This window comes from Eretmochelys imbricata, chromosome 13 (genome assembly GCF_965152235.1).
Source record: "Eretmochelys imbricata isolate rEreImb1 chromosome 13, rEreImb1.hap1, whole genome shotgun sequence".
In the NCBI taxonomy this organism is placed as follows: Eukaryota; Metazoa; Chordata; order Testudines; family Cheloniidae; genus Eretmochelys; species Eretmochelys imbricata.
The window spans coordinates 38,092,566-38,109,162 of record NC_135584.1 but is presented as its reverse complement, the minus strand read 5'-3'; the positions used below and the strand labels follow the sequence as shown (position 1 = coordinate 38,109,162).

At 49.6% G+C, this 16,597-nt stretch overlaps 1 pseudogene; it reads right to left on the bottom strand.

The window, feature by feature from the left end:
• Positions 1–2,983: 2,983 nt before the first annotated feature.
• Positions 2,984–16,263, bottom strand: LOC144273251 (mast cell protease 3-like; annotated as a pseudogene).
• Between the last annotated feature and the right edge of the window lie 334 nt (positions 16,264–16,597).

Sequence of the window (16,597 nt, the reverse complement as noted above, 5' to 3'; positions counted from 1 at the left end):
GGAGTCCCCCCCACTGAGCTGAGCCCATTGTCACGGGCATACATGCGTTCATGTACCGGTAGCATGTATAGGGCACTAATACTGTGCTTTGTGGGCAATAAACCTGGCCGAGTGCCTTCACCACTGAACCGAGTCTGGGGTCTTCTTGGGTAGTTCGATTGAAGTCTGCTGTATTGGATACCTGGCCAGAACGAGTGCAGCAGACAAAGAGAACGCACATGCAGCCAACAACAGACAACACTGGTGACCCCGACTGCTGATCTGGTAAGTAGGTGAATTGTCCCCTGCAGGAATCATGATCTAATATGGTAGAAAGCTTTATCGCCTCCCTGAAAATCCCCATGGAGTTTGATGAGATATGGATGCAATGGATTGCCAGCAAAGGACATCCATATGAATTTAAGAAAGATAGTGGGGAAGAAACATAGAATTGAATCTGTATAGCTAGGGCAGAGACAGTAGCCTTGGAAAATAAGAGTAAATTCTGATTGGAGGGAAATGTCATGGCAGACTCGACTCGTCGTTTGTTCATTTCTCTCGCACGTCAGTAGCTTTCTGTCCGTCTTTCCTCTGCTATATCCAGCTGTCTCTCTTCTAATCTTCCACATCCATCCATCAATCCCTCCATCCATCCTGTATCAACATCTATCCCTCATCAATCCTGTGATGTTGCACTCTATATGATTTTAGGAAAATATGCCAATGAGTGTGAATATAATGTAACTGGAACATGCTTCATGCAGAAGGTCTCCTGTAAGGTATCATTACAAAGCTTATAATCTGCTGAGTGTGGTCATCCTATTTGTATGTATGTATCATTCTTGTATCTGAAACTAGAAATATGAAATATAACTCTGATGGCCTATTGTAGTTATGCAAAGTGTGGGCCATTAATGGTGGTTTGGAATCTTGCTGGCTCCCATCAACCAGGACAATTGACTGTGGATGGCTCTGTTTGCAGGCAGGCCTTTTTGTGAGTCTGGCTGGGAGGAAGGAAGGCTGGGGGGTCTCACAGGACATGTGACCATGTCACCTGGTACTGAAATCCATCTTAAACATGCTGCTTTTCCATTTCCGGGCGGTGGGAGGGACCCAGAGAGGCAAAAGATTTCCGCCTTGTGCCAAAGCCATGTAAGGGGGTGGAACAGAACGAAATGGGCTGCAATCATGAGAAATCCCCTAGCTACCACCTGAGCTGGAACAAGGGCTGTGCTGGGGAAAGGATTGGGCCCAGACTAGGAAGGCGTCCAGTCTGCGATAGAAGCTTATTGAAACGTCTGAGGGTGAGGTTTTATCTGTATTCAGTTTTCTCACTGTACTAGGCTTAGACTTGCGGGTTTTGTTTTATTTTGCTGGGTAATTCACTTTTTTCTGTCTGTTACTACTTGGAACCACTTCAATCCTACTTTTTGTATTTAATAAAATTGCTTTTTACTGATTAATTCACCCAGAGTATGTATTAATACCTGGGGGGCAAACAGCTGTGCGTACCTCTCTATCAGTGTTATAGAGGGCGAACAATTTATGAGTTTACCCTGTATAAGTTTATACAGGGTAAAACGAATTTATTTGGGGTTTAGACCTCATTGGGAGTTGAGCATCTGAGTGTTAGAGATAAGAACACTTCTTAAGCCATTTTCAGTTAAGCCTGCAGCTTTTGGGGGATGGTTCAGACCTGGGTCTGAGTTTGCAGCAGGCAAGCGTGTCTGGCTCAAACCAGGTGAGGCACTGAAGTCCCAAGCTGCCAGGGGAAACAGACTTAGAAGTAGTCTCAGCACATCAGTTGCCAGTTCCCAAGGGGGTTTCTGTGAGCCAACCTGTCACAAATCTATCCATCCTTCCGCAATATCAGTCCCTCCATACATCCTTCTTCAATATCCATCTAACTGTCTTCTCATCTACTATGTCCATCCATTCATTGTTCTCCAGTATCTATTCATGATCATCCATCCTTCTTCAATATCAGTCTGTCTATCCTCTTGCAATATACATCCATCTGTCTATCCATTCTTCTGCATTATCCATCCATCTATCCATCCTGCTATCTTCTTATCTGCCATGTCCATCCGTTCATTGTTCCGTAGTATCTATCCATCATCTCTCCGTCCATCCTTCTGCAATATCTGTAAGTCTTCTCATCTACCTTTTCTATCCATCCATTCACAATATCCATCCATCCAGCTCTCCATCCACCCTTCGGAAATAGCCATCCATCTGTTGCCTTTCATTTGATTTAAAGTGAATTTTGTAGTGGGGTATTACAACACTGTGGGTTTGGCTCTAGTGGCTACAGTTTCAAGCTCACAGAGTGAAAGTCACCTCTGCTACTTGCATCAGATTTAGAGTCTCTATGAACACGTAAGGACCAAGGGTCATGACCACACATTGACAAGGACAAGATTCAGTCTATTTTAAACGTTTGATTAAAGTTGCAGTTAAAATTATCGTTACCCAAGCATACAGAGATCCTATAAAACCTATGCAGAAGCTTCAAATATAGATATACTCACATCCTTAAGGATATTCTCACCCATGGGTACATCTTTCCCCATAGTCTTGTGGGATAGGGTCATTCTTTGGTCGCTTACTCATGCCAAGCATTTCTTAAGGTTATGGCCTAGTATGGCTAAGCTAAAATTTTACAGGCTATAGACCTTGCTTTTGAGCCCTCTTTACTTAGACACCTAATACCTAATTATACCCTCTATCTACTGATCAATCTTATACTTCTATAAACCTACACCTTCACTCTATTCATCATACAGAGATTATATATGGCATAACGTTAATTAATAATAACACCACGCAATAAATGAGTAATAAACTAAAATCATTGGCTACACATCCATCCATCCATCCATCCATCCATCCATCCATCCATCCATCCATCCATCCATCCACCCATATTCAATAGCCAGCCAGCCATGCCTCTGCAATACCCATCCATATCTCCAGTCAGGCTGGAGGAGATGGATGCTCCTCTCTAAGGCTTCATCTTTTGCAGAGTTTTCTTGATCCAGCACACGTATTTGGAGAGCCTGGTAAAGACACTAGGAGTTGACCAGTCACCACTGCCATGGGATATTATGCCATGGGCCTTCCCATCACAGCCCAGGGGACCCCCAGAGTCACCCTGAGAAGCAAACATCAGGTGCAGGGTTACTGATGTCCAAGCAAAGGGCAGGCTGCATTCTGTATTCACGGTCCTGAAATCCAGCTCTGTACCCCACTTCCTTGGGACTCACGGTCAAGTCACTCCCAGGACGTGCCCAGGGCTCCCACTCCATGGTCCAGGGATGCAGCAGACCCCTGTTCCTGATTTCTCGGATTTCCCAAGTTCCAGTTTCTGATTTCTAGCATCCATCCCCAATTTCTTTAAGCTGCTCGGTTCCCATCCCTGATTCTGAATCCTGATTTCTAGCATCTGGTTGACTCCTGCCCTCAATTACTAGGAACTCCTGTTGATTTCTCAGATCCACCCCTGGGTTCTTCATTCACTAATTCCCATAATCTCTCTCCTAGGATCCAGCTGATTCCCAAACCTGATTTCTAGGATCTGTCACTCACTATTAAGATCCTTCCCTGATTTAAGGGATGTGGCTGACTTTTGTCCTTGATTTCTAGAACATTTCAAGCATCAAGCCGATTTCTGTCCCTGATTTCTATGATCTAGCCAGTTCCTGTCCCACATTATTCAGATCCATTCCTCGTTTGAAAGATCTGACTGGTTCCTGTCCCTGATTTCCAGATTCCATTCCTGATTCCTAGGATCTGGCCAGTTCCAGTTCCTGATTGCCAGGATCTGCCTGGCTCACCATGGAGCCTGACTCTCCCCATTCTGCCCAGCCCTGTCAGTCTCCTGTTCTAGCAGCACCTTGCCCCAGGTGCCGCGTGCCCCTGTCCCAAACTTACCAGGAATGGTGACTTCCTCTCCTGGGGGTCCCCCATGCACAGCATCCTGGATGGTTCATAGTGCAGATAGAGCCGAGAAAGACACATTTTTTGCCCACGACCATCAGTGCCATCTCCTGCAGGGCCAGGGAGGGCTTGTCGTTTGTTTTGACACTAGTCTGGCCCTAGCCAGCTACGCTGCACACTGCCCCCTTCTTCACCTTCTTCTGGGACAGGGAGATGGTGCCCACAGTCTGGGTCAGCTTGGCCTTGTCCCTCAGCTGTGATGGGAGAGAGAGAGAAGAGAAATCAAACTCCTCTTGGGGGCTGCATCCTGTAATAGCAGTGGTCAGTTCTAAAGGCCCTGGAAGGAATTAAACACTGAAGGAGGCTGAATGTCACAACACTCCACTGATGCTGGCAGCTAGAGGACAGGGAGTGAAAGTAACAAGCAAACATGGCAGAGGTGACATACTACAGCAATGGGTAACACTGTCAGTTGTTGCAGGGGGTGGTGGGGAGGGAGGGAGGGATGGAGACTTGTATATGCACAGGGAGAGAGGGAGCGATGGATGGCAGGATGGAGAGATCGAACGGTGTGGATGGACATGGAGGATGTAGGAGAAAGAGATCCTGAGACATGAGGCCTGCTATAAGGGGCCTGGTGTAAAATCTAAGGCCTGAACTGAAGTCAGGTCCTGCTGAGATAAAGTAAAGTTTGCAAGATTCAGGCAACAAGCAAAAGCGAAGCCCTGTAACTAAGCAGATGCCTGCTTGCAGGTTCACTATCCGATACATGAACTTGCCAAGGACAGGGCTGGGGTGGCAAATCACAAGCACTCCTAGGCACTAAGTATTCATGTAAACACATTTCAGAAAGATCGTGCCAGAACACCCCTCGTAAAAGTTAAACACACTGCCTGCGAGCTAGGGAGACACTGACCCCTGCTAAAGATAAGGTCAAGATGACAGCATGATGGATAGAGGTGTTTTGATCGAACCAACAGGTACATGGTAAAGCCACGTCAGAGGGGCAATACATAACTTGTTTATGTCAGTGTATAAAAGTGGGGGGTCACAGAGGGAGTGTCCTTGTCTGGCTGAGGGAGGAGCGACCCCCACTGAGCTGAGTCCATTGTCACGGGAGTACATGTATTCGTGTACCTGTTGCCTGTATACGGCACTAATACCATGCTTTGTCGGCAATAAACCTGGCTGAGTATGTGAAGTGTGGGGCAAATCTGCTCATGTTTGCAAAGGCTGGGGTATATCCACTTTCCCTTGATGAAGTGGTGAACCAATTAATAAATCTGCATTGCTCGTCTTGAGCCGTGCAAGACAGTAAGTTCCTGGGGTACAGTGCTGGGAGCTGGGGGGATCTGGCTCTGGTGCCTTTCTCTGTGTGGTTCATGAGTGGCTCTGGGAGCGCTCTTGCCGTCTAGCCGGGGGTGGGGCACCACATGCGGTTGTGCTGAGTGATCACAGTGCCTGGAGGGGATTGCTGCTGGTCACTAGCAAAGCACTGTGAGAGACAGCCCAGGCTGGAGAGAGTTAAGGGGGCACAGCGGTCCCAGAGTCCCAGGCTGCACCTTGGGGATTGCGTCACACCCACCACAGGGGCTGGGTGGGGCAGGGAGATCAAGGTTGGCTGGGTCACGCCCCCTGTAGCGTTCGTACAAGGTTCAGGCACTCGGCAACATTCAGGGCACACCCGGAGTGTTGTGTAGGAGCAGTGCACACACAGCTCCTCTCCAGGGCATGAACCTTGGAATCTCGCCCAGATGACATGAACCGTGGGAAGCCTCCCAGGACTGGGCTCAAGGCCCGAGAGCAAGGAATGCGGTAGCTAGAAATTGGTAAAGAAGAATGTTAAACAAAGCCAGTGTATTCCTTTTATCTGTTGGAGAATGTAATGCGCGGGGGGAGAGAAAGAATAAAGGAGAGGGTGGGAAGCTGACAGGAGCAGTCCGTTGGCAGACCAGCCTGTTTGCTTGCTTAAAGCTTTGTGCTGTCTTGTATTTGAACCGCAACACCCCCCCACTGCCGAACCCCTGGAGCCCTGTCCAGCTGGAGGCTGCCTGTTCTGGGACCCACCTTGTGCCCCTGGCAGCCATGCACTGCTGGACACCACGCACATCTGCAGCGCAGCTGCGGGAGGTTGCTCAGCAGCTAACAGAGTCTGAGCTCTCACCCTGGCTTGGTGTTACTGTGATGGGAGCCATGGTTTGACCAAGATTCAGCTCAGGTTCTGGTGGGAATCTGGCCCCTTGATCCTTCTCAATGCTTCCGCCACCCCCGCAGCGTGGGTGTGAGATGTGGTAAGGGACTTGGGTCAGGGAGACTAGACCCCCCCCCCCTTCTGTGACAGCAGTGCTTCCCACAGACACCCAGACTGGGGACAGGGGCAGAAACAGTGAATCTGATTCTCAAACCCCCTGAGCCAGCCAGCCTTGGATGGGTGTTGGTGCCCCTTAGAGGGGAAAGCCCCCCCGACCCATTTCCCACCACCCTGGAGCCAGCCATTCCTCGTCCTGGGGCTTTATTGGAGCTGATGCCCCCTAGAGGGGAAAGGCCCCATATCCATTTCCCACCCATCCTCACATGAAGTGTAGCTGTGTAGCAAGAGGCTGGATCCCATGGGGAACTGTTCCTATTGCACTGGGTTGGGGGCTGAGTAGACTTCAGTATGTACGTGCTCCTGGCCATATGTTTTTTGGGGGGCCATTGCATGTTTGACTCTTATGAAAATCTCCCCATATTCCCCAGTTGGGAGGTGCTGGGTGCTGAGCTTCCATGGGACTGAGCCCAGCACTTGACAGGATGGGCTGCGGTTGTAAAGGGATGTCAGGGTGTTAGGATCCTACTGAATATCAATGGGATTTTGATAACTCACTCCTGCAGGAGGCTTTGAACATCCCAGCCGGGCTGTCTGCGATAGCGGCGACCAGTTCTAAAGGCCCTGAAAGGAATTATATACCCATGGAGACTGAACATCACTAGGCTCCAGCAGCTGAAGGACTGGGAGTGAAATTAACAAGAAAACCCAGTGAAGGTGAAGGTGCCAGAAGAGCTGAGCAATGATTAACCCATTCAGGGAGTGGGTGGGTGGAGTGGGTGTGGGGGAGGGAGGGAGAGATAGATAGAAAGGGTGGGTGGATATGGAGGGTGCAGTTAAAAGACAGATCCTGAGATATGAGGCCTGCTAGAAGGGCTGATGTTGCAACAACACAAGCACTCCTAGGCACTAAGCATTCATGTAAACACATTCCAGAAGGCTTGTGCCAGAACATCCTAATACAAGTGAAACACACTCCCTGAAGGTGACACAAAGACACACCGACCCCATCTAAAGATACGGTCAGGATGACAGGGTGATGGATAGAGATGTTTTGAGTGAACCAACATGTACAAGGTAAAGGGTGGTAACTGACCACGTCAGAGGGGCAATTTGTTTGTATCAGTGTATAAAAGGCGGGATCACAAAAGGGGTGTCCCCCCCTCAGTGAGCTGAGCCCATTGTCAGCAATAAATCTGGCCGAGCGTCTTCGCCACTGAACCGAGTCTGTGGCCTTCTTGGGGACTTGGATTGAAGTCTGCTGTACGGGCTATCTGGCCAGAGCCAGCAAAGCACACACAGAAAACACACATGCAGCCAACAACTGACAACACTGGTGACCCCGACTGGTGATCTGGTAAGTAGGTGATCTGTCCTCTGTAGGAATCACGTTATAATATAACAGAAAGCTACAAACTAGAAACCACCTTATCCCCTCCCTGCGAATCCGCACAGAGTTTGATGAGATATGGATGCACTGGGTTGCCAGCAAAGAAAGTCCATATTAATTTTAAAAAGATAGTAGGGAAGAACTATAGAATGGAATCTGTATGGCTAGGGCAGAGACTGTAGCGTTGGAAAATAATAAGAGTAAGTTCTGCCTGGAGGGAGATCTCACAGCAGGCTCGACTGGTTGTTCATTTCTCTGTCCATCTTTCCTTTGCAATATCCAGCTGTTCGTCTTCTTATCTCCCACATCCATCCCTCCCTCCCTCCCTCCCTCCCTCCATCCTGCTTCAACATCTATCCATCATTCATTCATCCCTCCTCTTACAATATCTATCCATCATCCATCCTTCTGCAATATCCATCTGTCTGCCTTCTCGTCTGCCATCCATCCATGGTTCCGCAGTATCTATCCATCATCTGTTCACCCATCCTTCCGCAATATCCAGCAGTCTTCTCATCTACTACCATTTTTATCCATCCATCTCCAATATCCATCCATCCCGCTCTCCATCCACCCTTTGGAAATAGTCATCCATCTGTAGCCTTTTTATTTTATTTCAAGTGAATTTTGTACTGTAGTGTAACATCACCGTTAGTTTGGCTCTAGCGGCTACAGTTTCAAACTCACAGAGTGAAAGTCACCTCTGCTACTTGCTTCAGATTTAGAGTCTCTAGGATCACATAAAGACCAATGGTAGTGACCACACACACATTTCACAAGGGCAAGGTCTAGTCTGTTTTACAAGTTAGATAAAGTTACAGTTAAAGTTATGATTACCCAAGCATGTAGAAATTCTATAGAGACCTAGGCACACATTACATATATAGTTACACTCCGATTCTTAATGATATTCTTAAGGTCTGATGGCTGGCCGGCCAAACGGTCATCAGTAGAGGGATGGTTCATGCTGGGGTTTCCCACAGGGAACTCAATTTTCCTAATCTGAGCTCCCTCTTCTTATAATGTGATTCTGACTTCCTCATTAGCATTTAGGCACGTACTGCAGCCTGTGGTTAGGGCGTGTGTTAGAAAAATATCACTACCAGGAATCTTGTAAGTAAAAAATTACTTTTAATGTTAATTTTTCGCAATATCACCCATGGGTACATCCTTTAATCTTGTGGCATAGGTCATTCTTTCATCAGTTACTTATGTCAAGCATTTCTTAAGCCTATGGCCTAGTGTGACTAAGCTACGATCTTACAGGCCTCAGCCTGTAGGCCTTGCATTTCAGCTCCACTTATTTAGATACCTAATACCAAATTATCACTTCTAACTACTGATCAATCTTATATTTCTATAATCCTACAGTTTAATTCTATTCATCATAGAAAGATTATGTACGGCATAATGTGTTAGTTAATCATAACATCACAGAATAAATGAGCAATCAACTAAAATCATTGGCTACACATCCTTCCATCTGTCCATCCATCCATCCATCTGCAATAGCCAGCCAGCCAGCCATCCCTCTGCAATACCCAGCTATCTCTCCAGTCACACTAGAGATGGATGCTCCCCTCTAAGGATTCAGATTGCACACAGTTTTCTTGACCCAGCACATGTATTTGTAGAGCCTGGTATGGAAGTAGTTCAATGACCCAGAAACTTCTGACAACGATGGTGCTAAATATCACTGAGGCTGGAAAGGTATTGCAGTGGGATCTGGCTTGTTCAGAAATTCAGGATTTCCTGAATGACCAGCTCATGGCCATTTGGAGTGATCTGGAGCATCAGGCTTGGCCCACTGCCCTTAGAGATACTTCAGGAGTATCATCTAATCTGTGGCCATGGAGACGTACTTGGAGATTTTCTGGGTGGAAGTGCAGACATTCGCAGTGCTCCTTCCACGTATACGGATCAATTGAAGGGATGTGGGGCCCCCACATACCAAATCCTGCCGGGTCCGTGGGAAGGATGCATGTGGGATTGAATAATTCACTGAGACATTTGGGAAATTAAACTACCTGGTATGACCAACCGATTTATAGTCCGTGCTCCTGAAATAATACTCAATATTTGGATAGGGATAGGGAGTCAATGGGCACTCTGGCCTTTAGAACCCCCACAGCTTCAGTGTGTACAAAAGCTGAAGCCAGGGGAAGTTGTCACTGTTCATGACAACGTCTGCTGGGAAGGTATGGGACAAGGAACTACCCCGACAGGACACCTGCTCTTCCAAGCTAATAACAGTTGTGTGTATGGTAAGGCCACCACTTTGCAAGACATACATTTTAATCTCATCACGGCTGCAGGCAATCATATCATGGATTGGCCTGTGGATAGAACCCTACAATCAGCCCTTAGGTTTCAGATTCCCTTTAATTGGACTGCCTTAGTACCTGACCGGTTCCAAAATTTGCTTTCACTCCTACCAGAGGCCTGGGAAATCTCTGAATTACAAGGTCAAATTCATATGCTTCAAAATATATATCAGATTGAAAAATATGCCTTTCATACAGCCTATAAAGTGTCTACGTTATGTACTAATTATGAGGCATTGTGCTATGTAACTAAGGCTGTAGAAGAACCCCATCATATTATTACAATGGAAATGTTAATGCTTTTATTGCTGTTGTTTAGTTTAGGATTATGTTATTGTTGTAAAGGACGTAATAATAATCACACCTTCCATGTTCATACTAACCAGGCGTTGTCATTGCATCCAACCGAAGCCCCTGGGGCTGAGTCATTTGATCTAGAACCAGAAATACAAGTTTTGATAAAAAGGGAGGTTTGAGACTGAGAGTCGTGCTAGAAGCACAAACGAGGGGCGCGTGGAAGTACAAAAGGGATAAAGGGGATTTGGAGGCAGACATCTTAGTTTTCTTAGGAATAGAGCAAGAGTCAGGCTAGCTCTAACTCTAATAACACGAGACTTTAAGGCAGGGCCTGGGCGAGTGGGAAGCGAGTGGGAAACCTGTAAGAGGTGCTGTTTTGACCTTGTGTTAGATAAGAATGGAACTTAGACCGTCGCAGGAACTGCTGAGAAAAAGTAAGATCTCAGGAAGGAACATGTATAAACAAGACGCAGCAGTTGATCATTATTGTATGTAACAAAAGGTATAAATGCTTGCCCTAATTGTTTATCAGGCGGAGACCTGCCTAGGAAGGGGGAATCCCTGTCCGTGCGCTCTCTCCCCCTTGCAATTGCTTGAGAATAAATTGTCTCTACTTGTTGCAAACAACCTAAGAGTGAAGATTGCGTTTTTCTTCCACACTGGTAAACACACTAGAAGTTGTCCAGTCACTACTGCCATGGGAGACGATGTCTGTGGCCTTCCCATCACAGACCAGGGGCCCTCCGGAATCACCCTGAGACTCAAAAAGGAGGCGCGGGGTTACTGATGTCCAAGCAAAGGGCAGGCTGCATTCTGTATTCACGGTCCTAAAATCCGGCTCTGTACCTCGCTTTCTGAGGACTCACAATCAAGTCACTCCCAGGATGTGCCCAGGACTCCCACCCCATGATCCAGGGACCCAGATGATCCCCATTCCTGATTCCTAGGATCTGCCCAGTTCCGGTGTCTGATTTCTAGCATCCATCCCCAATTTCTTTAACCTGCTCAGTTCCCATCCCTGATTCCAAATCCTGATTTCCAGCATTTGGCTGACTCGTGCCCTTGATTTCTAGGATCTCATGCTGATTTCTCCTGGGTTTCTACTGATCCACCCTGGGTTTTTGATTCTGCAATACCCCTCTCTGACTCCTAGGATCCGTCTGATTCCCAACCATGATTTCTAGGATCTCTCCCTGACTGTTAAATTCCATCCCTGATTTCCAGGATGTGGCTAATTCTTCTCTCTGATTTCTAGAGATTGTTGAATATCCAGCCAATTTCTGTCCTTGATTTCTGTGATCTAGCCAGTTCCTGTCCCAAATTATTAGGATCCATTCCTCATTTGAAAGAACTGCCTGGTTCTTGTCCCCGATTCCTAGCCTCTAATCCTTATTCCTAGGATCTGGCCAATTCTGATTCCTGGTTCCCAGGATCTGCCTGGCTCACCATGGATCCTGACTCTCCCCATTCTGCCCAGCCCTGTTGGTCTCCTGTTCTAGCAACACATTGTCTGGGGCACTGCGTGCCCCTGTCCCACGCTTAGCAGGAATGGTGCCTTCCTCTCCTGGGAATCCCCCACGCACAGCATCCTGGATGGGATATAATGGAGGTAGGGCTGAGACAGATACATTCACCTGGCCGTGATCATCAGTTCCACCTCCTGCAGGGTCGGGAAGGGCTGGGTTTTTGTCTTGATACTGATCTGGCCCTAGCCAGCCACACTGCATACATCCCCCTTCTTCACCTTCTTCTGGGACAGAAGGATGGTGCCCACAGTCTGGGTCAGCTCGGCCTTGTCCCTGCATGGTGATGGGAGAGAGAGAGTGGGGAAAGCAAACTCCTTTTGGGATCAGTCATGGAGGGATGGGGCTAGATGGCACCAGGTGGGGCATCCCCATGAAAACTGTGCAAATCTGTGATGTCATATGCCCACTGGGGGCTTGGTGATGGGATGGAGTGATACCTGCAGTATGTGTGAGGTCACTGAGGGTGGGGTGATGGAATGGGTGTGGTACCTGCCACGGTGTGAGGTCACTGGGGGCAGGGTGATGGGATGGGGTGGTACCTGCCACGGTGTGAGGTCACTGGGGGCGGGGTGATGGGATGGGGTGGTACCTGCCACAGTGTGAGGTCACTGGGGGCAGGGTGATGGGATGGGGTGGTACCTGCCACAGTGTGTGGTAACTTGGGGTGGGCGGATGGAATGAAAGTGGTACCTGAAGGAGTTTGAGGTCACTGGGGTCAGAGTGATGGGATGGGGACAGTATCTGCCACAGTGTGAGGTCAAGGGGGTGGGACGATGGGATGAGGGCCATACCTGAAGCAGTGTGAATTCACTGGGGCGGGGATGGCATTACGCCACATATTCTTCATAGTAATATTATGATATGAGTATGGCATAATTATGATGTCTTTTGTGCAAGATAAGGCATGTGAGATAACATTGGAAAGATTATGATTTACGAAACATGATTATCATATTTGGATAGTGAGAGGTGTTAGCAGGAAGGATGAGTATGCATGTATCAGTTTTGGATCTGAAGTTAGGATTATTGTCTATGCACCTATTACAAATGTGTTTACACCTGGGGAACACCCACTAGACAGAATGCAGTCAGTCTAGATTGCTGGCAGGCAAGGGGAATTAGGAAGAATACTATATCTTAGAAGATGCTAATCTCTTCCTAGGCAAGCCTTCCTGGGGATGCTGCAAACAGCCTTTATGTTATGGCTGCAAGTTCATGTGATCAAGCCACCTGGTCATGGATTCCATGATAATATTAGTATTTTTCCACTGACCAGGGGTGGGAATCACACTGGAAGACAAAGGATTCCCACCATATGTAAAACCTATTTAAGGCAGGTGAAATAGGCATGGTTCGTTCTTCACTGAATCCCCCCCCCCCACCCCGCAAGATGACTGCTGTAAACATCTAAGAAACAAAGACTGAATGTGGGGGAGGGGAGGGGAGCAGGGGGGAGCAGAATTGAGTCCAGGCAAGAAGTTGGCTAGCCTGTGAATGAAATATCTGAAGGTTTAAGCTGTAGGCAAGTGCAACTGGCCTTCAAGAATCTCATCAATCTGCCTAAAACAACATTTAGGATGGGAATTTGCTACTTGTAACCAGTTTCTTTAGTATATTAAGCTTAGATTGCATATTTGTCTTATTTGCTAGGTAATCTGCTTTGATCTGTTTGCTATCCCTTATAATCACTTCAAATCTATATTTTGTAGTTAATAAACTTGTTTTGTCTAAAACCAGTGTGTGTGTGTGGAAATTATAATTTATAAATTATAAAGCTGTGCAATCCATCTCCACATTGAGGGAGGGGGCGAATTTCATGAACTTATGCTGGGCAGCGCAAGACGGTACAGTCTTGGGTTTAGCATCTAGAGGAGGGTGTGCACTTGAGTACTGGGTAATTCCTTAGCTGACCCGTCCCATGCAGGTCTGCAGCTGGGTGTGTCCCTTCCTGTATGTATGCTGGAGGGGGCTTGGGAGCCTATCACAGCAGTACAGTATAAAGGGGGCCCAGACTGGTGGGTCAGGCTGGTTCAGTGGTACCCCAGTTCGAAGCGGCACCCCAGGGGGAAGCCGTCACAGTGGGGTAATGGAATGAGGGTGGTCCCTGCAGCAAGATGAGGTCACTGGGGGCAGGATGATGCAAATGGGGCTGTACCTGCAGCAGCATGAGGTCATTGTATTCTGGATGGGGGATCTGGCGACATACCCAATCTTCTGCCTCCCTGGTTCATCTGTTGCAATGAGTTGGGCCCCCAGCAGCATGGAGGAAACCAGGGGAAACAAGTAGTGGAGACAGGCCAATACTGTAGATACGGTCTTCAGTCAGTAACCTCGCTAAAGTGGGTGTGTGTAGATGCTGCCTTGTACTCAGGCTCAATGTTCAGAAGTCAGCGCTCCAGGGGTGCCGGCTTTGACCTGGTCCCTGGGAAGGGGGCTGGCTGGCTCAGGGGCAGGGGCTCTTTCATTCCTTACCCAAAGTTGCAGTTGCAATGAGCCGCCGTCACCACCACGTCCTCCCCGATGAGGAACCCTCCACACGTTTCCTCCCTTTGCTTCTCTCTCTATTTTCACAAAGGCCATGTAGGGTCTGGCGTGAGGCCGGGCTTCCCGTCCCCGATGATCTCCCCTGGCAGAGACGCCAAGAGAAGGAGTTAGTTCAGGCCCCCAATCCAGCCAGCTGGTGAACCCCTCCCCTGATCGAGATCAGGGCCTCATTGTCCTCGGCGCGGCACAGACCCCGACGAGACCAGGGCCCCTGTTGTGCCGAGTGCTGTGCGGACACCGCCGGAGATCAGGCCCCCATCGTGCCAGACACAGGACAGATCCTCATCCCCATTTCACACACTGGGAAATCCAGGCACAGTGGGAAAGTGACTCACTCCAGATCACGGGTGCAGAGTGGGGTAGAATTAGAAAATGAACCCAGGAGTCCTGATGCTCGACTCCCACACAGCCACCCACTCTAACCACTAGAACCCACTCCCCTTCCAGATCCGAACACTGAACCCAGGAGTCCTGGCTCCCAGCCCCCTGCTCTAACCACACAGGCTGCACCGCTCTGCATTTCCTGTCTAGGAGTTGGCCGTTCACATCAGCCCTTACTGAATTTCTCTTTGTCACCTCCCTCTTAGGCAATTTATTATGGTAGCATCAAGCCCCGCCTCTCCCCCTCCCCCTTTAGCTCCCTGCCCACCTGCCCCCAGACTCCACAGCTCCCCAGCTGGATCCTGGGCACACACCAATGCCCCCAGACCCCATGGCTCTGGGGCACCTCAGCTTTGTCCTGGGCACACACACACTGATAACCGCCCCCGGACCCCATGGCCCTGAGGCTCGCCAGTTCTGCAAATGCTGATAGCCCCTGGGCCCAATGGCACTCCAGCTGGGTGCTGGGGACAGACCACTGGCCCTGGTGGAAGCGTCTGACTCTGGGGAGGAGCCCGGGTTTGCAGGCAGGTCCGATAGTGCCAGGCTCCGCTCCCTGTGAGGCCGGCGTGGCCTAGCCTCTCCTGTACTCGCCAGCCTGAACCCCAGGGGGGCAGGGGAAAGATCATGGGGAGCAGAAGCAGCATCCTCAGAGGGAGTCAGGGGAAGTTGACAATGCATCTGCCTCTGGGGTCAGTTATAGGACTGGCCGGGGAAAAAGAAAGGGAGGGGCTGGGCCCCCCCCAGGTGACTCTTGGCTCAGGGTAAACCACAGTATCTGGATCCTGCCGGGAAGGAGTTCACACGTAGGATAAGGCACTCACCAGCCACCCTGCAGAGCTAGCAGAAAGCAAACCCTTGGGATATGCATATCTGGGCCCCTGCTCCCCTGGGACAGTGCACATCTGGGGCCCTAGAGCCTCTGGGGATGTGCGTGTATGGGTAATTGCACCCCTTGCGGCTTTGCACATATGAAGCCCTGTACCCCTGGAGGCTCTGGGGTCCTGAAAACCCTGGAGACTGAGCAGATATGGGGCCCTGAACCCCTGGGGGGCTGTGCACATGTGGCTTCCTGAGCTCCTGGGACTGTGCACATCTGGGTCCTCTTACCCTCAGGGCCATGCATATCTGGGACCCTACACCCCAGGAGGCTGTGCACTTTGGGTGGCCCTGCACACCCTAGGGTTATGTACTTCTTGGGCTCTGCATCCCTGGGCCTGTGTACATTGGGTGCTGTTGTCAGGGGCCATGCATATCTGGGGTCCTGAACTCCCAGGGGGCTGTGCACATTGGGGACACTATGCCCCCCCCCAGTCACTAGCCTGAGACCTGGGGAGCAGGTGTATGAGCAGCATTGTCATGGCCCAGCTGGGGAGGGGGCATCTGCCTGGATGGCGAGTTACAGGCCTGGCTGGGCACCGGGGATGCAAGGAAGGAAACCTCAGGTCATATTCTATGGGGTGTGGGTGGGGGACCTGCTGTCTCAGCACTTGGACCCTCCTCTCACCACATCAGCTGGTTGGGAGGGTGGTAAAGGGGAGCTGCCATCTGGGGCCCCTCAGCCCCTGAGTCCATTCTGGTGGGGCCATGGGCATCGCAGGGCTGCGCTCACCTGGGCAGTGCCCTGCTGTGCGCGGGGAAGTGGCTCAGCTGCTAAGAGGAAGGGTCCAGTCTGAGACCTTTGCTGTGGTTAACTCAGCCTCATCTCAATGTCCCTCTGCACGGGGAGGGCTCCTGTGTCTGGCTGGGGCCTTCACCAGTCGCAGGCTCACAGACTTGCTTGCCCGCTCTCCTGCAAAGCAACGCCACCCCCCTCCCTCCTTGCTTACCAGTGAAGGAGCTGGAGGAAGGTTCCTCTGAGGTCTGGAGGCTTCCTAAGCTGAGGATGTGACACACCCTAGCACTGGCC